Source organism: Mixophyes fleayi, chromosome 2 (assembly GCF_038048845.1).
Source record: "Mixophyes fleayi isolate aMixFle1 chromosome 2, aMixFle1.hap1, whole genome shotgun sequence".
NCBI classification, from domain to species: domain Eukaryota; kingdom Metazoa; phylum Chordata; class Amphibia; order Anura; family Limnodynastidae; genus Mixophyes; species Mixophyes fleayi.
This window is the reverse complement of record NC_134403.1, coordinates 299,752,136-299,768,600: the sequence shown is the minus strand read 5'-3', so window position 1 is coordinate 299,768,600 and position 16,465 is coordinate 299,752,136.

Sequence of the window (16,465 nt, the reverse complement as noted above, 5' to 3'; positions counted from 1 at the left end):
GCCCTCTTTCGCTCTCCATCCATAAACCCAGGATCCTTTTCTGGCTTCTCAACAGCCATAGCCCTTCAATAGCTCACAGACAATAACATTTTCCTGGGTTTTCAAAATACATAGGTTAGCAACCTAGGTGAAATATAGTTGCCATCATATACTAATCCAGTTACTTTGTCACAACATGCTTTATATGAACTATAGACTTAGGTATACCAGATCGTGGCAAATGTAATAAAAGTGCTACAGAATATTGATGAAAACGTTTTTGCTCTCAATCCTTTGTGAAAAAGTATTTTTTTCTAACATCCAACCTGAAATATATCTAAACAACGTGCAAATGTTAAGATATCTGGATGTTCTATCCCACCTTTGCCTCTGTCTGCCACTAGCTTAATACTAGCTACACTTGGCTTATTGCTCTACCACATAAACCTAGTGATCATTTTGATGCATTTGTTTATTTCTGAGTTGGTTAAGCAGATTGGACATATTTGCATTGGAGAAAGTACATTTTGGAAAGCTTACAGTTTTTACAAGTGCATTTCAACCTAGTAGGAATAAGTTTAGATTCTTCCAATATGATGAGGTATATGTTATATTATTTATAGCCTGTGTGTAATTATATTTATATAAGTCCCACAGCAAGGACAACATATATATCCCTATACATTTTAGTTTGCACTCTACTACTGTGAATGGATAAATTAATATACAGCTGGACTGTTTGGGAATTTAGATATGCCTGTTTTTTTTACCTATGCTGCTTGAATTTGTAGTTGTCTAATGAGTTGTTATGACTATAGTTAAACTATAGTAACAATAGAGGGTTAGTCTATACAGTACTCTATAGTATGTATTTGAACATGCTATGCTCTACTGATCAAGTAAACGAGTATCAGTCAATATTGCCGTTATTCACTCAAATGACTGCATTACTCATCTTCCATTTTGCTATTTTTCCTTTTTTACATCCATCCATCTTTTATGCTATTCCTACCTTCATTCGATTTATTGTTGTTGTTTCTCTTTCTGTTGTTATTTACAGTCTATAACAAATGTTGATACCTTATAAAAAAAACAATATTATGCTGTTATGGATATTGATACATTGCTTTATTTCAATGTTAAGCTATATAGTAGTTTACAACATTGATTTGTATTACACAGTGACAGTGCACACAACCATTTGTAAGATTATTCAATTGCTTCACCACAATAGGAGTATTCTTAAAAGAACTGAAAGCTATAACTGTCTAAAGTAATTGTTAGGTGCTTTGTACCAATTTTACTGTCCAGAAATATAGTGCCTTCAATCTATTCAGAAGTGTATATTTTAGTTTTAGTGTGTTTTATTCACTGGTAACAATGACTATTTTAACACACTGCATTTTTTGAAAACTCAACTGTATAAAAGTCCATTTGGTAGAAATGGCATAAATAGAGCACAATGTGCTAATTTTCTAATGCTTGTCACATAGATTAAAGATCGCCAAATATTCACAATGCATTTTATGATGTAGAATACTTTCATTTATTTCAAAAGCAGTCATTATACCTTCAGGAAATGTTTGCTTCAAGATTGTAGTTGTTACTTTAAGATTATTTAGCACAGGAATCTCAACCTTTTCTCTTCAGTTGTACATAATAGTCTATCAAAAAGTAAAAAAAAACAAAAAATACATAAATGTATATCCACTTAACATCAAAACTGTAGTTGAGCATGAATTGGGTGTGTTTAATTTGTTTAATGCATACATATTGCAATTACATTTTGTTATGGCTTTGTGTATCGGTTTAATTCTATTTCCATATTATCAAGATGCTTATTGACAATAAGGACAATAAAAATAACACACATAAAACAAAACAAAACAACAATAGCAACTAAAAACAGTACACATCCATATATAGGATATCATTCCGATATGCAGGATAGGAATGAAGTGTACATTGTATATTAGCAATAGTGGATTGTTCATTATTGTAACATTTTAAATAAATCTCAGGGATTATGAAATCAACTTGATGTTCTGTATTTTATTATTAATATGAAGGGTTTTTGTTACATTGAGAGCCTTAGAAAAATTCGATTGAAACATATGCATCTTCAACCAGAGACTCTTTCCCAAATAAATAGTACTCCTACTGTACCTTGTAAAATTCCATACATTTTTTGAGGGATACAAAGGGACTGATTTTGAGATAGGAGCAAAGCAAAAGGAAGGAGCAACTTCGCACCTGGGCAAACAATGTTACAATGCAAGGGGTACAAATTGACTTAATTTTTGCATGCAAGGAAAGTACTGGCTGATTTTTCATGTAGCAAACAAATACTTCATAGCTTTATTTTTACACTGAAATTAAAGCTGATCTATGACATACCGTATTCCAACAATAAATATGCCCCTACATTTAAACTTTACCTCCCCCTCTATGCAGCATGGTTTTGCCCAAGTGGAAAGTTACTCCTTTTCTTTGCTTTGCTCCTAACTCAAAATCAGGCCCACAGTGTCCATGTTCCCTATCTGGCCAGCTACATCAATTCAGTCTCTCTTTCGTTTAACATTTTTTGAGACCGCACTCACAAATAGTTAAACTCTCCCTTTTGTTTTGCAAATTTTTTTGTTATGTGTATGACAAGTGAAGCCATAAGCAAAATGTCCCTAAACTCAGATGATAGGGTTAACGAATGGTACCTACCCATTCGGGGTTAACTCCTCTCCAGTTTCCAGCCGATGGGATTTGCTGGGAGGTTACTTCCCGCAGAGTATATATCTCTAAGCAAGGCATGCTGGATCCTCTTTCCCTGCTGGAAATCAACTGCAGAATGTCGGACAGGCTTAGTATCTGCACTGCATTGCTTTCTGCCCGTCTGTCTTTCCTATCTACTCTGACTCCCTTGCTTATTTGCTGTCCTTTCATTCCTTTTTTTCTCTCTCTTTCCCTGGTTCTGCATTGTCCCCAGCCCGCCCTACCCCTTTCTCCACCATTATTGCTAGCTCTTCCCACCATTCCCCATCATCGTAGGTCCGTGCTGCCCCTTCTCGGTTCTCTGATCCCCCTTCTGTCTGCCATGGTCTCCAGGTCCCCCTCCCCACTCTGCCAGGGAGCAATATAGTCGCTGTGGCCCAGTCTCACAATGTGCGGTGCAGGGACCTGAGTTACGGCCGCGCAAATGTCCCATCTGGCACTGCACAGGCGAGGCAGTCCAGGGCTCTAGAGCAGGCGGCGGCGTTGCCTGTCTCTGAGGCTGCTCTTAAGGCAGCCAGCAGATCCTGGGGAAGAGGGAGAATTTCTGGCCACGCTGGACCACCAATGTCTGAGGCTGGCAGTGGTCTCACCATCCCCCCATGCAAGGTCCCAAACGGGGAGCACGATGGGGACGAATTTAACGGCGGCCAGTCATTTGTGCTCAATGTCTGCCCCCCCTTTAACACAAGGTAATTTAAGCATCACAGCTAGTGCAGGAGGTTTCAGTACATTGACATCTCAAGGGTTATACCCTCCGACCCACCAGCATCAGTATTAGGGTATCTGCTATTGTAGTATAGTAGTATAGTTTGGGGGATCACCCCCTCTCAGCTCAGTCCATTACTCGCCCTCCTCCGTATGCCCCTATGGCTACCAACTCACTGCTGCGCTGTTCCGGCCCTTTTTCCCTTCCTGGTTCACAGGATTCCATCTCCTTTCCCACCATGCAACGCCAGCTCTCCAATCAGTTGGTGCTCGTCAGTACTTTCCCCCCTCTCTACTGGCAGCAGAGACAACCCCCCTGCCTCTGATGTCCATTGCCACCCAGTCCCCTTTATCCTCTAATAATGTGTTGTGGCCGGACCATTTAGACTCTTGGCCATTCCCCCAGCTGCGTTTTCATATTGGCAGCACTCAGGGTCTTATAATCTGCAAGGATCCTCTCAATTTCAGGCATCACGCTCTGCTCCTTACCCCGCTCCCAGTGGTTTGTTTCTACAAGCAGCTAGTTCTACTCAGTCAATTGGTTTTTTGGAACTCAATGTTTCACAGCAGCCCCCTTTCGCTGGCAGGGATGCAGCTGCACAGCATGCCTAGTCAAATATTACAATCCTCTGGGGCTGGCGGAGCAGTTAGTTTGCTTCCCATCCATCTTTCTCTGGTTAGACAACAACCCATAGCGCATCCCTGCAGTTCCCCATTGATTAGGAATCAAGATAATTCTGGTGTTTTGTCAGCACAACATGTGCGCAGTACAAGGTCGACTGGGGCTTACCTGGGATTGAGCAGTGCAGCAGGGGGAGCGGAGCAGAAGACAGTACAGCTCAAACCCGCACAACTGGCAATGGGAGCCGGCAAATCGCAGTCCCAGGCTCTAGCGGATGGTGCAACGGCATCCTCAGGTGATAATGAAAGAAGTTCTTATGCACTTTCACCAACACACAGCCCACCATTAGCTTCAACTAGTGAGGGATCGTCGGATGACGACCAGGGCCCACATAAATGAATGAAGATTCTGCACGCTCATTTCACCGTATCCAAAACTTAGCAGAAGGAATGTCTAATACCTGGCAGGCCACTAGGGCGCAGCGCAGATGGGGTAAAATACTCATATACAGCTCTTCTTACCGGACTCCGCCCGTGTATTAAGGATAGGATAAAGAAATAAAGAAGGGCTTTTATGTTGACATGTTTGAACTCACTGAGGAAGCTAAGAAAGAGGTAGCGGCAGCCAAAGATAAAGGGGGTCTGGTGAGGATACGCACAAATCTTTCCCATGTTGGGTTTCAGGTTACTGTTCTTTTGCGATTTCATACATTGAGTGCTGCCCAGAGACAGTGACGGAAGTGTGGCGGTATTTGCAACTCATCACCGATATTTTCCTGACAGATGGGGAATTACATTAGAGAAATTATGACGAGAATTTTAGGAAGAGAGTGTCTGACCAATATATAATTCCTTTTGATTGCAAATATGTAGAGATCTGGCTGTAGATGATGTGCCCCAGCACAAGTTCGGGCGCCTGCCACACCCACAAGGTTGCAGCAGCAGGTAAGGCAAGGCACGCCTCAGAACACGTGCAATAGATGTTTGCTTTCAACAACGGGTTGTGCACCTGTGGAGCTAACTGTAAATATAGACACGTCTGTTCACAATGCACATTCAGCAAAAGAAACCCCACATCCCTCTGCCAATGTCGGTATACAGAGCGGTAACTTAGAATTCTAGCGCCTGGGGCAAGAAAGACAAATGCTGCCCCATAGCACTCAATTTTAACCAAATTAATCTAAAATATTCCTAACTGGTGCCCCCCTTCAGCGTTGCACCCTGGACGAACGCCCCTGCCACACAGTCCTATTTACAGCCCTGCTGGTAAAGAACGTGGACCTGCTCCTTCCACTACTTCTTAAGGACAGCTCCCCGATCCATCTGATGGAGTTAAATCGCTGGTTTAGGCTCTCTCTGGATGCAGAACTAGTCTCCTTTTTACGTTCAGGATTTCGATTTGGGTTTAAACTCCTGGTGAGGGGAGAAGTGAAAGCTCAGGCGGTAAAAAATAAATAAATCCGCATATGCCCTCCCTCACATAATGAAAGAAAAAGTTCTCAAAGAAGTTCAATTGAATCGTATGATGGGACCCTTCCTCTCCCCTGATAGCAAATTTAGTCATTTATCTGGTTGGGGTAGTCCCCAAAAAAGGGGCCTGTAAATATAGATTAATTCAACATTTGTCACTCTGCCCCAGGGATTAGTTAATGATGCCATTGATCCCAATGACAGCTCAGTGTCATACCATTCATTTGAGTTAGCCCTGTTTATTGTTAGATCATTCTGTATAGGAGCTTTACTAGCAAAACTAGACATCGAGTCGGCTTTTAGACTCATGCCCCTTCATCCAGAGTCATTTAAGTTCATGGGTTTTCTGCTGCCAGGTGGATATTACATTAACAGATGTCTTCCCATCGGTTGTTCCGTATCTTGTGCCTTCTTCAAATGATTCAGCTTTTTACTGCACTGGTGCATTCAGGTGGGGATGGGTCACAGAGGCATCGCACATTATCTGAATGATTTTTTATTTATGGATCCAGCCAACTCGTCAGTTTGCGCAGATATCCTTAGAGCTGCAGAATCTTTACTTAGAATATTGGGTATTCCAGTAGCGCAGGACAAAACTGAGCTCTGAGGGTCCCTTCCCTTGCCTGTCTTTCCTGGGCAGTGAAATTGACACGACAGAGGGGTGTTGTCAGCTGCCCACAGACAAAATCGAGAAACTGCAAAAGTACATTAACTCCGCACAATCAGCCTGCAGTCTCCCTTTACGTCAAGTGCAGACGCTTCTTGATTTAATTAATTTTGCATGCAGAGTGATTCCCATTGGCAGGGTTTTTTGCAGAATGCTAAAATTAGCCATTCACCATTTCACCAGTCCACATTGTAGGATAACTCTGTTGAACGACATTGGAGGATATTTGACAGTTTAGTCAGAATTTCTCTGTTTTTAGTTTAATGACTTAGGGCCTGATTCATTAAGGATCTTAAATGAAGAGGTATCTTATTTCAGTCTCCTGGACAAAACCATGTTACAATGCAAGGGGTGCAAACTAGCTTTCTGTTTTGCACATAAGTTAAATACTGACTATTTTTTCATGTAGCACACAAATATCAACTTTAAATTTCAATGTACAAATAAGCTATCAAGTATTTGTGTGCTACATGAAAAAACAGTCAGCATTTAACGTATGTGCAAAACAGAATACTAATTTGCACCCCTTGCATTGTAACATGATTTTGTCCAGGAGACTGAAATAAGATAGCTCGTCATTTAAGATCCTTAATGAATCAGGCTCTTAGTTATTTCTTAATTTAGTTATTAGTGGTTTAGTAACAAATTTGTGGCAATAGAGCTTTGGGCCTCATATCTGAAAGGGCGAGACATTATCTGCTGGTGCTACAATTTGGCAGTAGTGCAATGCATAAACAGGCAGAGGGCAAAGCGCTTCCTCCCCACAAGCTATCAACCTAGAGAGGAACTTGATAGTCAGATGTTTGGAATACACCATTTCTTCAAGTCCTTCATGTTCCAGGAATTGACAAAAAATAACTGATGCGTTATCACGCTGTCAATGGCAGCGCTTCCGCGAGCTGGCCCCCCAAGCTCAGCTCACGGGTACGCCATGTCTGCCTTATGTTTGGCAGATCATTGAGCCAGCATACAAGGATTGGCAAAGTCATCATTAGCCCCTAAAATTAGGAGAGCTTACCGTTCAGCATGGAAACATTGGGTCAACTTCTTAGAATCAAGAGGAAATTCAACTGGAACATATGGATGACATGTTGGCATTCATATGGGCTAGGTATCGGGCAGGCGCCACCAAATTGACTGTCTCCCTGCTAGTGGCAGGCATATCCTTTATGTACCATATGTTAGGTAAGGTGTTTATCACAAAGCATCTCCTGATTTCAAAAGCACTTACAGGATGGAGCAAGTTACAACCTTGAGAGGCTGATGGATAGGCAGCCCATTTCAGTAGAGAGTTTGAGGGAACTGATAGGGGCACTTGCGCAGATAGCAGATGACACATATGAGGAAGTTCTGTTTAGTACGGCATTCTCTTTAGCCTAGATCGGCGCATTTAGGGTAAGTTAGTTGGTTACGCAGTCCCAAAACGCGTTAGACAATGCTTTGCTCTGTAAGTGCATTAACATTTTTCTCTCACAGGTTTCATGTAAAATTCTTTGGTCTAAAACGGATCAATTAGACAAGGGCCTCTGGTTAATTCTGAAAGCATCAACCAACAGTGTTATATGCATGGTAGCATGGTGTACTCGTTTTGCAGCATTACGACACCCGGCAGGGGTATCCTGGTTGGTGCATGCGGATGGAACATTCTTGACGAAGTATCAATTCAATGCCTTGTTTAAAAGAACCTTGCAGCACGTGGATCTAGACCAGACACTTTTTGGCACCCGCTCGTATAGGATTGGAAGCACCGATGGAAGCACCTGATTGTACAGTCAGGTGCTTCAATCGACAGTATTGCCCAACATCCTGTTAGCATAAGATGGATAGGTAGATGAGATTTGCAATGGTCAGCCCTTATGCCCCTGCTGCCCATGGAAATTGAAAAAAACTGGCCCCCGGAAATATTAGTATTATACCTGGGAGGTAATGATGTGGGGAAAAGCAAGTCTCTAGATTTAATTATAGTCATTAGAAATGACTTGTGGGTGATAAAAACCCAGTGGAAATCGAGTATTAAAGTCGTTAGGGGGGGTTAGAATTAATCACCCACAATTCACCATCAATCAGGTACATTTATATCTTCCAGATGGAGTACTCCTAACAGACGAGGGAGTGGGTTATTTTATTGAGCATTTATTTAGGGGTGTAGGGGATGTTAATAAAATCCAAAAGTACATAAGGCACATAAAGCAAGTTCAACACAGAATGTGTTACATACAGACAAATATTGTCCACAATGTCCACCATAAAGTCAACATCTTTATAATTATCTATCAAACGATGAGATTCCTTAATGCTTCTTGTCAAGACAGATGCCTCAACAGAAGACTTTGTTTATTTCTTATGATGTCTCCAAACGATGGTACAAAGTAATTAAAAACAAGAGGTGGATAAATACTGGGTTAGTAATTGAGCTAAAATCACAGATTCTGAACCCAGAAATACCACAAAGCACCGTGTGTTTATTAATGGCTGGTCTAAGCACCACCACACATGTGGATCACTTGCATAAGTTTAAAGTAATTCACTCGTAGGTATTGATTCTATAAAGGATTCTCCCGTTGGTTCATTACCCGATCATGATAGAAGAAAGGGAAAAGGAGAATTTAGCATAATACCTTTGAGATTTATTTTGATATAACATATACAATAATAAAAACCGCTAAATGCAATGATCTAGAGATCAGCTTAGCAGATTAGCAATGGCAGAGATGGAGAATATCTATAGATTTAAGACATTAGCCCCAGACTGTCTAAATGCCAAATTCGAATTAAAATGGTTTTTAGATTGACACATCTCTATATTAACATGTTCTGAGAGTTTTATTCCTGAAATATCGAGTTTCTAAAGGGATTAGTTAGAACTTTAGTATTTATACAACTTTCTATCTATTTAGGTATTTTGACATACATGCATTTAGCTATATGTTTCTAATATTGAGTTTATAAAGGGATTATTTAGAATTTGGGTATCCGTGGTATTTTTCCATCTATCTAGGTTTTTTGACACACATGTATTTAATAATACGCTCTATAGATGTTGGTCATGACCTTTATCATAATCTTATTCTATATATAAGAGATGTAATTTTATATATTTATGTAGCATTATCTTGTATCGGTGTATTATATACATTCAATTACCAATAAGATCATAAGAATTTTGTGTGTTATATAAAGAAGTATCATGTTGACTTATAAAGAAATAATTGTATCTATATCCCTTTAAGAGTGCTTAAAAGGTCTGACTATTTGATTCATATGTTGTCATATATATGTATATATCTTTGCATCGATAGTAGAAGTGTATAACAATCCATTTATGGTGTTTTAATTTATCCATATGTATATATGGACACATGGGTTTGTGTAGTACACCCTGGAGAGTACATGCAGCAGCCACACAAGATTTTTTTTGTACGTGACATTGTCATGGTTCTTACATTGAGAGGCGGTATACTTGAATGTTGTGCTTCCTTATTGCTACTTGCTGTATTCAGCTTACTTTTAGTCTGCAATTAGAATCAACTTTATTTTAAATATAATATTGCCATTTATATATTTATATAATGAATGGCTATGATTATTTACGGATACCCATAAATGGGATTAAAACAACCGTGTGTGCTCTTTGGTGATATATCACGCTAATTTGCAAAGAGATAATGGTATTTTTATTACATTGAGAGTGTTTGAAATATTCATTTATTGGATCGGCACGTTGTTTTATTCGTACGTGCAATTAAAGTAAGCTTGAGGTTACCATATATATTCTGGTATCGACAGTGTAAGCGGGAGACAATATTTTTAAGCCTTAATAGGGTTTTGATTTTGATTTAATCACATGCAAACATCTATGTGACAGTGTTATGGCCATTATACACACTGAGAGATTACAGCCCAAATGGGTTTCCGCTTTACCGTCATTTACTGCATTTTATTTATTTATATTTATATGCTTATCTTTAGTTTGTGAGTAGCATTAATGTTTGAAGAAGTTATTTTAATGTTCAAAGAAGTATTTTATACATAATTGCAATGAATGGAGTATCTAGTCAGTGATTAGCTATTCTGTGTATAAATGAGGGTTGATTGGATTTCGTGCACACCTTGACAAAGACCCCAGAGGGGGGTAGTCACACTGACGCCAGATTTTGCATCGGCCAGTCATAAAGGATTTGTCTTGAGTCCAGTGGTTAGTGACGGATGGCCATACACTGTTTGGCATTTTGACTTCGGTTGTGCCGCCTCAGGATTTTGCCTTCTCCATCACCTATTTAAATTCAAATTTTAATTTTAATAAACTGTGACCTAAATTTTTCCAAAATTAACAGTTTTCTGGTGTCGTTATTTTAGTGTTACGTTTTGTAGTTAAGGTCTTAGAAAGGTTAAAGTAACAGCAGCAGGACCTATTCAGTCTGCAGTTTATGACAAGTGAAGCCATTAACTAACCGTCCCTAAATGCTGATGATAGGGTTAACGAATGGTACTTACCCTTTCGGGCTTAACTCCTCTCCAGTTTCCAGCCAATGGGATTTGCTGGGAGGTTACTTCCTGCAGAGTATATATCCCTAAGCAAGGCATGCTGGATCCACTTTCCCTGCTGGATATCCCACATCACCCTCCTGTTATGTATCATTGATTTTTTTTACTTTGCGGGAACAGGCGCATTTGGCAGAAAGGCATTTTGTGAATCGGCAACAGGTCACACTGTGCTAACGCTGACTGGCCGAAGGTCACTACCCTCTTCTAAGCACCTTGGCTCTTGGTTCCTATAAACAGGACTTCTTGGCCTGCCTTGTATGGGCAGGACATTGGGAGTCCAAAGGGTCATGGGCGCCCAAGGCTCAGCGAAGCGTGTTGGGTAAGAAGGCTAGCTCATCTGGTCCAAGCCCACAGAAGAGCTACTGTAGCACAAATTACTGAAGAAGTTAATATTGGCTTTAATAGAAAGAAGTCAGAACACACATAGTGCTTTGCAGGTTGCTGCGTGTGGGCTGCGTAGTCGCAGACAAGGTCAGAGTGTCTATGTTGACCCCTGACCACTCCAAAAGAGCCTACAATGGGCAAAAGTGCGGCAGAATTCTACCTTGGAACAGTGGAAGAAGCTGGCTTGGTCTGATGAATCATATTTCCTTTTACATCATGTGGACGGCTGGGTGCGTGTGCGTCATTTAAGTGGGACAAAGATGGGTCCAGGATGCACTATGCAAAGAAGGCAAACTGGTGGAGGCAGTGTGATGCTCAGGGCAATGTTCTCCTGGGTATCCTTGGGTCCTGGCATTCATTTGTATGTTACATTGACACAAACCACCTACCTAAACATTGTTGCAGACCAAGTACACCCCTTCATGGCAACAGTATCTCCTGAGTGCAGTGGCCTCTTTCAGCAGTATAATGCACACTGCCACATTGCAAAAAATGTTTAGGAATGGTTTGAGGAACATGACTATTTAAATACATAAATAGTCAATAAATTTTGCTGACATAAACTTACTGACTTACTTATCTATCTGATCGTAAGGAGATACAGTGGCAGAAGCCCTTGTTGGGTGGTTATTGAATACACTTGTTGCACTTAAGAAGAGGAAAAATGGACCCTGACCCAGGATGGTTATAATCAGGAAAACTGTAATTCCATTGGTTGCTGCCAGGATAACATACAGTTTAAAAACCACTTCACTGCTAATCCAAAGTTTCAGAGGAAATCAGGGTAGAGTACACAAAATAATAAAAAATATATAGTGTGTTTTGTTCAAGAATAATTAATTTCAGATGTATATAAAAGAAAACGCACCATAATAGGTGTTTTAAGAAATTGCAAAAAACAACAGTGTACTCTGTGAAGATAATGATTAAGAAGAATGTAAAACTACTCACTTTATATAAGTGAGAAGACATCTCTGATAAATGTAAATTGATGATCTTCAAATTATAGTCCACAATCAGTTTATTCAATGCATTAAGCTTGTTTTGAAGCATGCTGGTCAATTGTTTGCTATTGCTACCAATATGGCAGTGTATGGGTCTAAATTAAAGCATATGAGACTCACAGCATTAGCAGTTTTTACCTTTCATAGCAATGAGCCTTATGAATGAAACAACTTCATTTCTGCACATTTTTCTTTGTAGTATAAGTTGATACTTTTTTAATGCAGGTTACTCTTTTTGGGAAAAGCTGTTAAGTTCATTTGTCTTTGGAGCTGACCCTCACTCGCTGTATAATTGCTTTGGGTGTCTGATTTTTGCTTCCACTAATCCCAGCAGGTAGAACTCTTTTTCAATAATGTCTTTCATTACACAAGAAAATCCTACACAGAGACTTAACATCAGTGTGCACCCATGCACTTGAATTTTGTTTCTCACACATGTTGGAATCAGTTGTAGGCTAAGCTTTTTTTATTGATCCTGAGGTCAGTACATCCTCAACCATCTCATTCAACTTCAGCAAGTGCCCACCCTCCCTCAACAAAGCCCTATTTATCCAATATGTTAACTAGGCTGCAGCCTAGGTTGTAAGGCTTTGAGGGTGCAAAATTGCGATTGATAGAGGTATAAGCTGAAATTCATTTTAAAATATAAGAAAATTGTTGTTCTCAAAAGTAGAAAGAAAAATGTTGTAAGGTTTTAATCTCAACATATGCCCATAGTCAAGGCTGAAGACAATGGAGTAAATTTATCAAGCTGCAGGATTGAAAAGTGTTGATGTTGCCTATAGCAACCAATAACATTCTAGTTATCATTTATTTAGTGCATTCTACAAAATGACAGTTGAAATCTGATTGGTTGCTCTAGGCAACATTTCCACTTCTGAAAACCTGCAACTTGATAAATTTACCCTAATGAGTCATCAGGAAAAAGGAATACAGGTTTTAAATTAAGAATGAGTTAGTTATCACATGGTGTGGAACGCGAGAGGCCGCTGTGAGTTTAGTAGTCTAGGGCAGCCTGAATCTTTAATCAGGTCATTTTCCTCAAACTAAAGATAGAACCAGAACTTAATTTAGATCTCCAACTAAAGTTTGCATTGCCATCCCTTGGTCTCTGCAAGTCTGTACCCTCCTCCCCTTAAAAGGGCATTGCTCCCACTCCTATGCCCAAAAGGGAATACAAAAGAAGGAAAATCATTATTCTTTTTGCTTATTTAATTTACAGTTGTCACCCTTCAATCATTCTGTATTTAAAAATGAATAAAGAGCAGTGACGAGATTGAATTTATAACAATCACTATTTATTAATGTTGTATGTGTTTGGGAGGAAATTTAAGACTATGGTCCTTTAACAGACAAATGGCCTGCCCCTAAAAGCCTGCTCCCAACCCTCCAAAAAATCTGTTCAATGAACAACCACAAACCCCCGTTAAGGAGGTGAACCCTATATTGTTCAAGCAACGGAGCACATTTCACTATAATTATGGGACGTTTAATTACCAATACCCCTGATATTCCTAACAACAATGGCATTGGACCAGGATTATTTTTATTTACCTTATAATTTTGGAGCCGCCTTATAATGGGGAGATGAATATTATTCCCTAACCTAGAAGGTGTACCCAATCGTGCCTGAACGAATGACATACTCCACTGCAATCAAGGTATGTGCAATTGCCACTCCCTTGGAGCTCCATAACTAAAATGCCAGTGGACCCATTCAGTTTTGCAGAATACGGCTAATGCTGGAGTCACTAACCATCCCTGTCTGTAGATGCTAAGGATATTTCTGACCAGCACAACTTACAGCTGGCCACCTAAGATTGCTTCATGTAAAATTCAGTCCGATTTTAATTAGCTACTTAACAGATCAGCTGTAATCAAATCTTTCCCTTCAAGAAGTATGACAAGTATGTTGGAAGAGTCTTGAGTCTCAACCTCTGAGAACAACATGGCCATAAGCTCTGGCCAGCGCACACCACTTATAACCAATAAAGGACTCTCAACTGGGTGGGGAAAGGTTGACCACACATGGTGCACGTAGTGCCTGGATGCCCAAACACAAATGTAAGACCAATCACCCACATCCATTCCGTCCTCATGAGAAAACATGTAAACAAAACATTGTCATGTGAGATGGTGTCCAGACAGACAAATAAACAAAGTACACCAGCAAAGAGTCGCTGGGCAAAAGGAGGGTGGCAGTTACTCATATGATACAATGATATTACCTCCCCCATTACGCCTTATCGGACATAAGAAGTCATAAGTACCAAAAGGTTGCAGGTCTAAATAGCCAAAGATGTGTATGATCACTTTCTGAGCATGCGCAGTGCGGAAAAATAGCAAAGATTACTAGAAATGAGATAACATCTCAATCTGAATCAGGCCCTATGTTTCACCCATAAACATTAAAATGTAAAATGCACTTGGAAAAAAAAGTGCAAAATAGCAATGGCATGATATCATAAAACAGAGTCTGCACTATGCATTTGTACTTTCATACTCAAAAATTACCCTAGAAAAAGCAAGTAACTATTTTCTGTAGTTTAGCACAATGACACAGTTTGAGATTGAAAATGTAATGTGACATTTTGTGCAGTTCTGTACAGTATATGTTGACCTTCAAAATTATTCAAGGATTATAATACCAAAGTAATTAAAATAATATATAATAATTAAAGTTGCACCATGCATTTGTGCTTCACTTTATTTTTATTGTCTTAATTTATTTTGTTGAATTCAAAGCACAAATTATCTTTTTTCCTAATGTATTACTTACTTAGAACATATTTAATTCAAAAGTAACAAATTTGGATCTTAGAATTAAATGATTAGTTAATCTCATTAATAATGCTTGGCAAATAAAGACATTATGTAAATTCAATCATTATAGCATCATGATTTGTTTTAACTAACCAAATGGACAAGGGAATTCAGGGCAGGGGCATTACTATCAATATGTTTTATTGTTTTTCCTAACTTTAAGTCAATAATTGTAGAAGAAAACTTGTAACAGGGGAAGCATAAAACATACAAAATAAACAATAGTGGTAAAATAACATATTAAGGATAAGGAGGACTGCCAAAGCTATATGAAGACTATGTGTTGACAGCTAAAACAGTGGACATACAGTAGCAGAGGCTAAGAGCTTAATGTAAATCTACAAAAACAATCAGGTTCATGCAAAGTGGTAGGAAAAATATTAGCATTTTACCTCTAGTATATGATTGTTTAAAGTTCATGCCACCCCCTAGCAGAGCATACGGTTGCAGGGTTTTTCTTCTATCTTTTTTCTTTTAATATATTCTTTATTTTTAATTTCTAGTGCACATAGAATAACAACAAAGAAAGATTGCAAGCAAAAAGTTGCATATAGAAGGTCGATTTTGCTAATTTAGTGTAAACCATACTTACCTACTTTCTTCAGCTCTCTTCCGGGAGCCTGTCATGGGAGTTGGGCGTGCCCGAAATGACGCAATTTTGGCTGCCAAGCCCCCTGTGATGTCATGATGCAAACGTGTCTTTTGACAGCGGGGACGGGCCAAATGCCGCGATTCACCGGGAACCGCGGCATTTGGGATCTAATTCTGCCCACTTCACTAGGAAGTGGGGCACTTCCTAGTGAAGTGGGCAGAATTCGGGAGATTGCCACACTCACCCGGGAGTCCGGGAGACTCTCACAAAATGCGGGAGTCTCCCGGACATTCCGGGAGAGTTGGCAAGTATGGTGTAAACAGACACATAGGAAGTAGAAACATCATCCTTCTTTTTTATTGTACTTTTGGGCCAGGATGTATCAAAGTGCGATTTCCCAAAATCTTAAATGCAGTATTGTGCGATTTGTAAACCATGTAAGTTATCAAAGTAAAAGACACACATCAAGAAGCATTTTTTCCAAAATGGCATATCGCAAATAGCAATGAAAATTTTGCAACCTCTGTATCCATACAAACAGTGCAATGTATTAAGCATCAGTTTGCTGAACTGCACAGAACACTTTATTGGTGAGAATGCTTATATTGTGAAGGTTTTTAGTATCAAACTCAAGCACAAGGCCCCTGAATTACATTTAATTGCAAAATGGATGCCAGAAAGTAACAGCAAAAAAATGTCTGGACAGTTCTCTTAATATACGTGGAACAATAAATATAGTACACAGATACTTACAAAGCACATGCAACTGTCAACATTAGCATCAGCATATAATCATCAGACCTATATGGTGCACAAAGATACAAGTCTTAAAAATATGTGTAAAACAAAATTTGGTGTATTGCACATGTTAACTTGTGTCTGTATGGGTTGGGTATGATTTATCTATGG